The 13170-nt window shown below is 45.8% G+C and overlaps 1 non-coding gene across 1 annotated transcript; it reads left to right on the forward strand.

Moving 5' to 3' along the window:
- Window positions 1-933: 933 nt before the first annotated feature.
- TRNAF-GAA lies at window positions 934-1006 on the forward strand. The gene has a single exon. It is a non-coding gene; the product is annotated as a tRNA-Phe (tRNA).
- Window positions 1007-13170: the final 12164 nt, after the last annotated feature.

Below are 13170 nucleotides of genomic sequence, written 5' to 3' on the forward strand. Positions count from 1 at the left end.
TGCAGCCACACTCACATGATCTCCTATAGATCATCTCCCTATGCCATTTTCAGAGAGAGAGGACTGGACTAGATGGACCATTGATCTGACCTAGGAGGGCACATTTTATTTTCCTAGGAGCCTGGTGCTTTTTAAGAAGCCCAAGAGCATTCAGGCCATCATCACAGGGCTGAAAGATGTGAGATGGGTCATGAAGAAAGTCTACAGTCCTCTGGAGTAGGAGCTGTGGGACAGCTGGCATAACCTAAGGGATCACAAGCAGTACTGAATGTGTATATTTAGGCAACCTGAATGGAGTTCTTGTAGTGGGATTGTATTTAAGATGAAAGGCATGGTTCAGTTGTCTGCAGGACATTAGGCAGGTCAAACTCCACCCAACTCCCAAAGGCTTTAGGGGTTTTCCTACCCTGGGTGTCACTAGTCCCTGGCTGCTTTATTTGTAGGGCCACTGCTTCTGCATGGCAGACTAAGAAGGGAGGATGGGACAGTAGTGAACTCAGGGGAATCAATACAGTGTCAAGAAGAAAATCACGACTGTGTTCTCACAGCTTCTAGTAATCTGTAGATTATAGATTTCTCAAAGTGGGGAAGAAGAAAGGTTTTAGGGCAACTTGTGTGTAACACTTCGTGATGAAACTCACTTTTTGCATTTCTCTCATTGCTCTGAAACTCTTTGTCGTTCAGCCATGCACAAAGTCCCATGGAATGCCTGGAGAGGAGAAGACTCAGGGTGATCTCATCAATGTCATTTATATATCAATGATACTTACATTAGGATCTGAATGGAAGCTATAAAGAAGATGGAGTCAGGAGTGTTTCAGTGGCCCTCAGTGACAGGACAAGAGTCAACTGTCCACTGAGCCAGTTTGATGGTAAAAACCTCAAAGATAATTATGTTCCAACAGGTTTCGTGAAAATTGGTGCCACAACAGGGCTGAAGTAGCTCAGCTGGGAGAGCGTTAGACTGAAGATCTAAAGGTCCCTGGTTCAAACCCGGGCTTCAGCAGTGTTTTCCTGCAGTTTTCTGTGCCCAGTGCCGGGTTCCCCAGTACAAGAGAGACATGGACATACAGGAGAGAGTCCAGTGAGAAGCCATGAAGATGATGAAGGGACTTGTGAGGAAAGGCTAAGAAAGCTGTTCAGCTTGGAGAAGAAAAATATCAAGGGGTATCCTATCAATGTACATGAATATCTGAAGAGAGAGCACAAAGAAGACAGAGCTAGGCTCTTTTCAGTGGTCCCCGGTGACAGGACAAGAGGCAGTGGGCACAAAATGCAACACAGGAGGTTCCCTCTGAAGATCAGGAAATACTTTTTACTATGCGGGTAACTGAGCACAGGTACAGGTTGCCCAGAGAGGTTGTGGAGTCTTCATCCTTGCAGATATTCAAAAGTTGCCTGGACATGGTCCTGGGCAACCAGCTCTAAGTGGCCCTGCTTGAGCAGAAGGTCAGACCAGATGACCTCCAGAAGTCCCTTCCAACCTCAACCAGTCTGAGTCTATGAAACAGAGACATGGTGTAACAATTCAAGGGCTTCAGTAAAAACAGTGATAGAAAGGGTTTTTTTGTTCCCTCAACGTTCAACTGCCTGTTCCTAGTCCTGTGTCTTGGATTGCCCCATAAAGAGGTAGTGATGTTGACCCACTGGAGTATGGGGTCATGCAGGAAGTCAAAACTGTAATTTGGGAAAAGGAAAAATACCATATCAAAAAAAGTTAATTTTAGTCTGAGTCACAACTGCCCTTGAAGCAAGTCCTCTCCCTAAAATTTGTCTTTTTCCAGGCAGAAGAGTTCTGATGTGTCTAACTGTTGCTCACAGGGAAACAGTTCCAGATCTCTGATGAAGCTTTCGACCCTTTCCTGAACATTTTCTACCCTTACACTGACCTTTATAAAATGATAATAGTCAATGTGTGGGCACCCCAAAGAGCTCTACAACTAAGTAACTGTGTTTTGTGTTTTGTTTTCTGTCTCTTTCTGACTAATTCCTGATCTGTGGAGACCTTCAGGCAGACAGCAAAGACAAGATCTATGTTACCAGTTGTCCAAAAAAAGAAGTGAGAATCAATGAAACTTTGACTATTGATTTCTCAAAGATCAACCCCAATACTCATCTCTTCTCCATCACAGGGCACAGATTCCTTCTTTCTCTCTTTCATTCTGGTGATGCTCTTTAAGCTCTGGACATAACCTATCAGATCTTGTAGCACTTCCAAGAGATGACTTCCCTGATCAGGATGTGAATAACGGCTTGTGCATAAGTCAATGACATCATCACCGGCTTAAGCCTTGAAGAGACACCATGGGGCCCACTGGGCAAATATGAATAGCCACCACCCACTAGCAGGTAGGGTCAGAACATGCATTGCCCTCATGCTTAGCTCAACAAATAGAACAGCATCTCACCCAGCATAACCCTTTGCAGACCTGGGCACTCAGGCAGGATCCTCTGTCTGAAGGATGCACCAGGTAGAGTAAAAGATGCAAAGATGCACCAGGTAAATAACCCTTTACTCCTACTGTCAGTGCCTGCGTCTCAATTAGACATGAGCTTCCTGGTCCCCAAACTAGATGACAGTAGGTCAGAGCCCCCTGCACGGTCCACGTACAGGATTAAATTATATCAAATTTAGTATATGTCTTGGGCCTCATTTTGGTATGAAAACAGAGCTCAGGCAGTTGTGTATGTACATCCCAGGCACTTCCCTCAAGTTTACAAACAGCTTACATACCGTGGCTGTGCTGAACTACTCTGACCTCATCTATAACACTGCAGAAATGCAGCCTTGGTCCCCAAGGGCAGAAGTAAATCAGATACTAGACACACTGATCCTGAGTCAGAGAGCAGTAGGATGGCACAGTCTTAGCGTGCAAGTGGTCCTGCTAAACAGTATTTTGACCTGATACTAGACTTCTGGTTTAACAAGTGTGCTGGAAACCTACAGAAGGCCAGTGCTTGGGCTTGAGCATTGCCCAGAGCCCCTGCACTCTGCTTAAATGGACTAACTTGTGCCCTCCCAGGCAATGCCCAACCACAGTTATGGGGATAGCAGGGAGCAGGAACCATTCACAAGAGGTGGTTTAGACTTAATAAATCTATTGCTTTTGGGGCAAAGAGGGGAAGAGGTTTTAGCACTGTGATAGATGTGCCCTACCAGATGGCCTTAGTCCCACTGAGCAGGACAGACCAGTTGTATCTGCTTTTGGAAGTATAACACCCTGCAGAGGACCTGGTGTTTCTCACAACCTCTCCTCAGTGGCCAGCCACCAGCATCGCTACCTCAGGCAATCCAGAAACACCTGCCTCAATGAAGATAAGTGTTTGGAGTCGAGTTTTGTTACGGGTTGCTGAATGGATAAACCACAGCCAACAGAGGAAATCCCCTGAGCTGAAAACAGTCAAATGGTGGGAGAGATTTTTAGGGGTGGAAGAGATCGGGGTGGGGGGAGGATATCGGGTGCATTTGCCCTGTTCTTATTCCTCACTGTGTATCCGTTCATGGACAGTGTTGGAGGATGTGCAGTCGGAGCCGACAACGTTGTTCTCATGGAAATGCCAGTGACAGCTGGGCTTTCTCACCTCTAACATGGCTGCAGTCCAGCACAACGAGGTACCTGCACTCAAATAGCTTTGAAGCCTGATCCACAGATCAGGGAAGGCAAAGGAAAGGCTCCCACTGATGCTTGCAGTCAGGCCCTCATGTTCACACCCCCACAGGCCATCGTGCAGTGCTGCCAGAATTGATAAGAGCAGCTTATTTGCGTGCTCCTTCTCCTGACAAATTGGTCCTCTCCTGGCCCAAACAGCTTTGACTCAAGCCTCAGTGCCAAAAGTTGCCAAGTTTCCCTGTGTTTGGCTCAAAGAAGGGTTAAAAGCAGCCCTGTGTTCGGTGGTGCTCGCTCACGGGGAGGCATTGAGGGAAGGTGCAGGATGAATAACAGTGGTGGGTGGCAGGCAGGGTGGGGGCGGCTGCCCTGCCAGCACCTTCACTCAGCCCACATACATGCAGCTCCCTCCTCTCACTGCTGTTCAGGTCCCTTCGGCACTGGAGCCCCCACATTGATCAATCAGTTCATGTCAGATCCCAATAACCATCTTTTCCTGAGCCCCTGTGAAGCGCTGCTCCAGCCCGCAGCTCTCCCCCACAAATGCTTACAGCTCTGCCAGCACCCTTCAGTTCTGATTTTCTGCTTTTTCTAGTGATTTCTGCCTCTTAATGCCTTCAGTCCTGATTTGCCAGTGCTGTCCTTCTCCCCCATCCTTGTGACACCTTTCTCCACCTCTCCCACCAAAAACACTGGCATGGATCGGTCCACAAGCATCCATCCTGACTGCACAGCACCAGAGATATATCTCACGGCTGCTGAGATGTGGGAGCCTGCACTGAAAGATCAGTCAGCTGAGTATAGGAAAAATCCTCAGCAGGAGATTAAAACCCTTCCCTCCAGAAAAAAAAAAAAAAAAAAAAAAAAAAAATCCAGCTTTTAACATACCTGTTTGAAAGGAGATTCTTCTCTTCCTTCAGACAGCAACCATAACTTAAGGATCCTGAAAACATGTAAGTGATACAGCTTCTGGTGCTGTATCAACGAGCGTCCTGCTGAAACTACTGAATGCAGATCACACCAGGGGTTACTGTATGTGCAGTGCTTGCTCAGTTGTGGGTTATGGGGTCACACAGAAGACTTTAGACCTCGGACCTCAGACCTCTGATTTGCAGTCACTGCCAATCACTGCTGCAGTGTCAATACAGCTGCCCTGATGAACAGGTCATGGGGTGAGGCGTGCATGTCCCCAGCATCATCTTCTCTATCTTGCTGATTGTTTTCATGATAGTTTGCATTCCCATGGCGTGCTTCTGCTATTGCTTTCTTTTTTGTCGAATCATAGAATGATTTGGATTGGAAGAGACCTTAAAGATCATCTAGTTCCAACCCCCTCGCCATGGGCAGGGACACCTCCCACTAGACCAGGTTGGTCAAACCTACCGTAATATCTGGGATAATTGGACTGCATGTCTGCTTTGTCCCTTGCTCTGCCAATGACTAGCTTGAGGACAAGGCAATACTTTTATTTATGCTTCAGTTTCACCTATCAGAAAATTGGGCAAAGTACTCCAGAGACCTCTGGAAAGTGCTCTGAGGTCTGACAGAGAGCTAGCCATGATGGAGATAGAGGCAAACAGCACATACAAACAATAAAAGACATTGCCAGCCCCGAAGATTAATTTTCTAAATTACATGGCAGCTACAAGATGAGGAAAAGAAAGGATTATTATTTGCATGCCATGGGAGCAATAATCCTGTGATTACTACTCCAGGCATAAAGACATTAAGGCTTGGCTTGCGCTGCAGTGCAGAGCTTGTGGAGGTGTAGCAGCACGGTGCCATGAACAGAGAGCTTGCGTGCGGCCGTAAAGGTAAAACACGACTTTGCCCACCTGTGTAGAGTCCAGACTGTGATGAAGACCATCCATGCTCACATTAAGAGATGCATCCCTCAGTCCTTGCGTCAGTGGGTGACAGGAGCTGCCGTTCAAACCCTCTGACAACTGATGAGATCTGCGCATGTTCAGCCCTGCCCTTTCTCTCTCATCTGAGCTGGTGAGGTTGGCCTCTAACGTCTTCGCAGCTGGAGTCTGAATCATGCTCTAAGGCACCATCTATCCCCATTGATTTCAGAGGGAGCCTGGGGTAACCAAAATCATTACTGCTGAAAGGCTGAGGAGAAGTTCTGCCCCAAAGAACCTCAGGTAGCAGTCCACACCCTGTGAGCTAACCCATCACCATCCATAGGGGAGTCCAGCTGTTCCTGAGAGCCCAGCTGAACAGTCAGCTTTGCCAAAAACGGAGCTGAGAGCTGCAAATCCATCCCTGCTGCCTTTTGCAGTGGGAGCTGCTTGGATTTTGAAAGGCCCAGGGTCCTAGTTCACCTGGTGAACTTGATGTCGCACATGACTTACACAGTGCTGGTCTTTAGATGGCAGATATGAGGATCAGAGGAGTTCTTCCATTCAACAAACCCCCAGAAAATTTTGAGTTAGGATTTCTTCTCACTGTCTAAACAGCGTCCTAAAATGGGTTTTGGTTATGTGTCATGCAAAAAGAAAAAAAAAAAAAAAGGCAAAAAGACAAAAATGCCTCTTTCAAATGCAGTTACTGACCAGGACCTTCTCTGAACACCGAATGATAAAACTGAAGAATTACAAAATACTTTTTGGATCCAGCTCAGTTCCTCAGAGGTACTAAAGTAAATAGACAGTCAAAATACTTTTGAACGGTCTTGGCTTTAGTCTCTATGGCTGATTAATTAATTGCAACTTAGATTGTAATTTGGGCTGTTAAGTATTTGGGCTGTTAAGTATTCGGGCTGTTAACATCTGGGGCAAGGGAGTATCCTTTATTTTCGGTTTGAATAGCAAAGCCTAATTTTATTTGTGACTGCCGGGTGCTAGTGGAGGAAAAGGAAAGAATATGAAGCACTGCTCATTACAAGTGAAAGCAGACTATTTAAATATGCAAATTGTGTTCAAAAAAGCCCAAGGAGGATTGTGGAGCTCCTGCTGTCGCTTAGGTGATACGGAGATTTTCATTTCCCTGCCCAGGGTGGGATTCAATCTGGGGTGAGAGTGAATACTCTTCTGTCAGCCTTTGGGAGCACCCAGGAGGTGACAGACTAGGGAGAGTTTGGTAGTCCATGCAGAAGGGTGGGTGGATTTCAATTTGGTTCCCAACAAGCTTGTGCCGCACAGAAAACATCCTTGGCAAAGCCCTGTAAATTCAGGAGAGCAGTTAATGTAAAAAAGGCAAGAATCCAGCACCAGGGTGATTGTAGTTACTAGATAGTAAGGCTTTAAACTACACTTAGATCATCTTTTAAAGCTACTTGTCTTGTGCCACATGGGTTGGAAACTTCTCTTTCGCTTCCGTCTGGGGAAACTCAACTATGTTTTATAATCCCTCATTACAAGCAATTGGAAATGTCTAGAAGAAAGCCTGCCCTGCTGAGTTTTTATAAAAATAAAAAGCAGATCTGGGAACACTGCAAGTCACAGTCAAACAGATAAAATTAAAAATGAACAGACAGTAGAAACAAATACAAAAGTGTCTTCATAATGAGCAAGTTCACTGACCATGGTCAGAAAACGCTGGACAGGTTTCTCATTCCCCAGGGACTTTGGTGGAGTCAATTCCAGGCTCCCATTTCTTTTACCCTGACACAGGGAAACTCCTCGAGTCATTTTGAGTCAGTGTCTCTGCCTCCGATATTTTCATGCCAGCCTGGCTACGTGGGTGATTCTCTGCTCTAGTTTTCAAGCAGAAGTTCTCACAAATTGATGGAGGAGGCTTTGGCACCTCCAAGGGAGAAGAGAAAGAGAGAGAGAAAGAGAGAAGTATACAGAGGAGAAGGAGACATGAAATAGGCTTTTAAAAACCATAAAATTAGCATAGAAAACGGTGGCAGCTTTTCTTTACTCGGACTGAGTGAGAGGCAGTACAGTTGCCTGCTGATTTTAATGCCACCCCATTAAAGATCTTGATGGGTGGCCACAGATGTGCTGGATTGCCTGTTGCTTGAGGGAAGCTAGTTTTGCAGCTACAGCGCCAACCTGAAAGCTTGTAAAAGCAGAGTTCAGACTTTACCTTGGCTAAAGATTTGCCTAGTGTTGGAGCTAATAATAATTTTAAAAAAGCATATATAAATAAAGCCAGGACTAGAAGGCTTGCAAAGCCACTGATGATGTGGGTTTTTTCAGCACAAGGATTTTTAGGCCTTAAAGTCTAAGATCATCACCTCTAGCTTTAAACATTTAACTGAAATTTCCTTTTTTCCCCTCCAGCCTCTCAGTATAGTCTGTAGAGGTAAAAGCCAGCTCCTTTGTAATTTCAGTACTTCCTTGGGGAAAGACCTGTTGGTTCAGGGTTTGGAGAGGCAGTCAGCTTTCATAGATTAGCACCTCCAAGCTGTCTCATAATTTTGGAGCAAATGTGAGGTACCTGCACACAACCTTAGTCGCACCATGTGCTCAGGTAACAAAAATTACCTTGGATTTGTTATAGACTGTAATTCATAGGTGTATAGCTCTTGCAGCTCAGCTCACGTGTCTGAGTGCTTGGCTTGTAAATTTTGCATAACTGTACCTACACAACCCTTAGGGAAGGGTCTTGGCATCTAGGAAATACAAATCCTGAGACTCTGATAGTTCTCTGGAGCTGAAAGCACTCTGGAAGATGAGCTTCTAAAACCAGACTTTCAGCTCTCTCAATCCTGGCCAGCACCAGCTATCGAGTCTGCAACAGGACAGAGAGGGAAAGCATTTCCTTCTTGCTCAGGACCAAATCCTTACCAAATTGATGGATGGCATGTGGTCACCCACCAAGACGAGGGAGTTTTGCTTTTCTCAATTTTTCTCAGTTGTGGCTGGCTGAGAAGTGGCAATATAGAAATTTTTTTTCCTGCCAGCCCTGTAAAGGTTGCTGCGTTGGTGCGTGACAGGGGAAACACAGTGACACAGCACGGCAAGGCTGCCGGAGCCTGGAGCTGCACACTAGGACTTTCCCAAAGATGTCTTTCCAGAGAAGCAGGACCCGATATCAAGGGACTATACCTCTAGAAACGTGATTTACCAGCTTGTGCATGTACTGATAAGAAATCCAAGTGATGCATGTGGAAATCAGGTGCCAGCATCCCCGGTGTGACCTGTGAGAGCCTCAGCTATGAGTGGTGGTCTGGGAAGTGAGCCATGACTTCCCCAGGTGCGTCAAACATGTCCTCTTGGAGGAGATCGAACATAAACAAGGCAAAAAAATGAGACAGGAGATGTCAAGTGAAGGAGGCAAAATATCACAAACATCTCAACATCTGCAAATATGCCTATAGCCATCTGCAGCATTAATCTTCCATCAGCGCTGGGGGATTTGTCCCATTCCAGGGCTGGCAGCTGTCTAGATAAGGAGTTAAAAGATGGTCTCACACACTGTAGCCAAGTCAAGCAGTGTTTGCAAATGTGAAAGAAAGATTTCCTGAGGAATATGCAATAGATTGATTAGTCTAAATGAGTTAAACTTTCTGGATGATCCATTCCCCTCTGCACCACATTGGTAAGGATGCTAACACACCTCCTCAAACCCCCCTTGCCCCTCTCCTTCTCTCATCTTTCATACTCCCAGATCATGTTCAGTCCAGAAAGTCCCTCTCAAAAGGCAACCATGGTATTTCACAGGTTCCCCCGTCCTCCTCTCACTTCCTCCAGGGAGAGCTTGGTTTCCCCTCCAGGTGAACTTTTCCCTCTCTGCTGTTCAGGCTGGCTCCCTCTCGCAGGTGGGTGTACTCAGCCTGGAGCTGGCGGGCCAGTGGAGCTGAGGGGGTGGGTGGCACAGACAGCGAGCAAGTCAGTGCTCTGGAAACGTGTTACTAGTTATTCCTATTCCCTGCTAGAGGGTTTCGCTGTCACTCCTGGGGGCCACGACTTCCCTCCTGTGTCCACCTCCCCTGTGGCAGCCACTTTTGCCAGCCCATTTTATTGTTGTGGGGACAGGAGAAGAGTAGTTGGGAAGGGATGGAGGACAGTCTGACGTAGAGTTGAAGAAAAGCTGAAAAATGAGACTAGTGATAGTTTTCCCTCTCTGCCATGTCTTTTCATGAAAATGCTCAGTTTTAATGAAACTTTCCACAGGCTAGGCTGAGAGCAGGCCAGCTGCACACACACACAGCCCCTCCAGTAAGCATGCATATAACGAGGATTCAAGTGAATGTGGGTTTCTATCCGAATACATGAAGGGAAGGAAGAGGGCCTTATATCAATTCAACTTGCTCGAGATTGATTTGAAGGCATCTCTATCTTGTCCCTGCTTCCATGTAATGGCCACTTCTCTTGCTAAAATGGAGGAGGGCACGAGAAGCATCTGCAAACAGTAACAGACCTCATCAACCAACAATTAACAAAATGATCAAGCAAGAGTTTTAACTGTTTTAGACAAAATTTTCGTGGATAGATGCATCAGGGTTATTAAACATGGTAGCACCAAGGCAACTGGCAGCTGAAGATGTCTCAGCACCTCTAGTTTTGGCAGCGGGGATAATCAAAGGAAAGGTTGTGCCACAGCTCCCTATATCAGAGGTTTTCTCAAACCACCCTCTGCTGATCGACCCAGGATTTGATGAACCTGTGGCCATCCACTCCACTCCTGTGGAGTCAAAGTTATCGCTTTCAATGTTTTGTTATCAATTGGAGAGCTGGAATGACTGGAGAACAAAACTGTAAAAACAGCTTGTTCCCTAGTGAATAATGTGACCAAGTGTTTCTCACTTTGCCCTCCCCAGAAATAATTATCTGGAGGTGAAGGGCAAGGTCAGAGCTATCTCCTTCCCTGTTCCACTTGCTCGTGGGATCTAACTCCCTCCTAACAGCTGGTTTTAGCCAGAATTATACCTATTCTGTAGGGCTGGAGATCCCTTGATGTTACCTGCACTTCCATCCCACATCACTGTCTACCATGATCATGTGCTCATGCCAGCAAGAGTCAGGCACAATAGTCTCTGCTAAGTAAGACCAAAAATTAATAGAAAGTAACATCCCACATTGGTCCTGTCTTCTGATATCCTCTATGCCTGCTGTTGTTCTGCAGATCCTTCATCTTTGTCAAGGAGGGTTGATGACATGGCAGTCTTCACATGACATTAATTAGTTTATGGATGCCGGTACCACTGGATGCTTAAAGATACGCAAGCAGTGTCCAAGGATAGCTTTGGGCTACAATCTCAAAAGCAAAGAGGAATACAACAACTCCCAAAGTAGGGTAAAACCTAGGTGTTTCCCTGGGTTATGTGGCTTAAACAAGAGCTCAGCTTTTCTTAAAAAAAAAAAAAAAAATTACTTGGGGAAGGAGAATGAAGAAAAGAAGGTTTTGATTCATCATGCCTTCTTCATCGACTTTGTTAGGTCTAATGAAGCCTGAGTATCCTTAGTGTGATCAACCACTGTGGCAACAGAGACATTTGTGCAGCAAAATTAAAATTCGGGATAGGAAGGTGGTTCCCAGCCACTACTTGTGGTAAACCCCTTTTCCTAGAAGACTCACTACAAGACATTTCTGGCAGCTATTGACCTTCCTGAAGGACAGAAAAGAGCTTGCTGAGAGCTGCTGTATACTGACTGGTAGAAAACTTTGAATTTACAGCTAGCACACATCCTTAACCAGTTTAAACCCATTCCTTATAATGCTACTCTCTAGCTCAACCACATATTCTTTGTCTTTATCTCCTCCAGATATGCAGAGACAACACTCAATCTCTCCTAGCCTTTGTCATGGTAGGTAAAATGTCCCAAGTTTTTCTTATCTCCATTTAGGTCATAGGCTCTCCCTTTCCAGATGAATCCCAAAGTCATCTTTGGCCATTTAAAATGGTCTATATCAATCGTGACCCAGGCTTCTGTAGTCTCTTACATCCTCTCCAGTCTGTCATCCTCTTTCTCGCAAATCATTATTTACTTCATCTTTCATTGTTCTTCTGAGATGAGCTGTCCTTTCTTATCGCTCCCCCCTCCCCATTTCCGATCAAGTTTGAGGTAAATTCACCTGAAAGTCACAGGAGTTCCTAAGGAACAGTCTCCTCAGCACAGCTTAGTGACGCTGATGCCAGCATTATGAAGGCTGTGTTTTCCTGGATAGCACGATTGTTTGTAGTTCTTGCAAATAAAAGGAATTAGAGAAAAAGAGGACTTGAGAGGTGTATGAGTAATACAGCATCATCCGTGGGGACATGTGCTAGGATAACACACAAAAACAAGCTGAGAACACAGAGTACTTTCACCTGCAAGTTAACTCTCACCACACTTGGGGAAGGGAAGGGAAGGCAGGTGTCACTGCTACAGCTGGGGAAACTGAGTCATAGCGATGCAATTTGCACTGATCACCTGGTTTGATGGAGACCCTGAGCTAAGCCTGTTTATACTTTGTTGTGGGTTGCAGCTGTCTGAATTATGCAATAAAGCTTAATTTAATTGCATAATAGGAAGGCAAGACTATGAACTCCATCAATTACTTGGTAAATGCAGAGCAATTGGGTGTTCCAGTGCATTTGGACCTGTCCATGATGTCCCCAACTTGGCTCTTCCTTACCTCACTGCTCTTGCCCTCATTAACAGCCAACGTCCCAATGAAGCCTTTTCCACTTCCTGCAGTCAAATATGACCTAATATTGACTCTAGCTCTCTTGTGGGTTGCCCTTGAGCCTGCTCCAGGACCACCTGACCAAGGATGAACACCAAAAGCACCCTGCTACCCACGAACACTGTCACAGCAAAGTGATCTCCATTTGCACAGAGCTGGCATCCTTTCCACCCGCTGACTTTCCCACCTCCAAAGAAGGCTGCAGCTCAGCAAGGGGAACAAATATACCATAGAAGGGAAGCGATCTCTGCCAAGCACTGCAGAAATGGGACACAGATGGTGTCTTAAACGAGAACGGAAGTTTATTTGGGGGCTCTGCGCGTGACGTAGCATTGCAGATCTTGCAACGGATGACAGACACTAGGATTTCAGAGCAGGTGATGAGATAATTTTGAAGCGGTCTCTGTCCGCAGATCTATTAACTTGTCTGAAGAAAAAAAGAAAAAAAGATAAAAAGTTGAACTCAATAAACGGTTCTGTAAGGATAGGAATGTATAAAGTTGCCTTTATTTATACGTAGGTCTGGTTCTTCTGATACCCTAATCTTAATCAATCAGAGCTTTTTGTTGGCTGGTTGGTCAGCCTGGATGGTTGTGCTGATTGACCAGGTGGCCACTGCTAGTGGAAATATATGAGGATGACATCAGCCTTGCTTTCCCCTGCTCTGGTCATAAACTTTTGTCTTTGTCCTCTACACACAGCATATTTGTAAGGGACCTCTGGAGGTTATCTGGTCCAAGCCCCTGCTCTGGCATGGCCACCTAGAGCTAGTTACCCAGGACGACCTCCAGGCAGCTTTTGAATATTTCTAAGAACGGAGACTCCACAACCTCTCAGGGCAACCAGTGCCAGGTCTTTCATCCTCTCCTCATATGAGAGATGTTCCAGTCCCTTTGTCATCTTCCTGGCCCTTTACTGGACACTTTTCAGGAGCTCTATGTCTCTCTCGTACTGCAGATCCCAGTGCTGGGCATGAAAAACTACAAGAAAACAC

Source organism: Cariama cristata, unplaced genomic scaffold (genome assembly GCF_000690535.1).
Source record: "Cariama cristata isolate BGI_N322 unplaced genomic scaffold, ASM69053v1 scaffold2576, whole genome shotgun sequence".
In the NCBI taxonomy this organism is placed as follows: domain Eukaryota; kingdom Metazoa; phylum Chordata; class Aves; order Cariamiformes; family Cariamidae; genus Cariama; species Cariama cristata.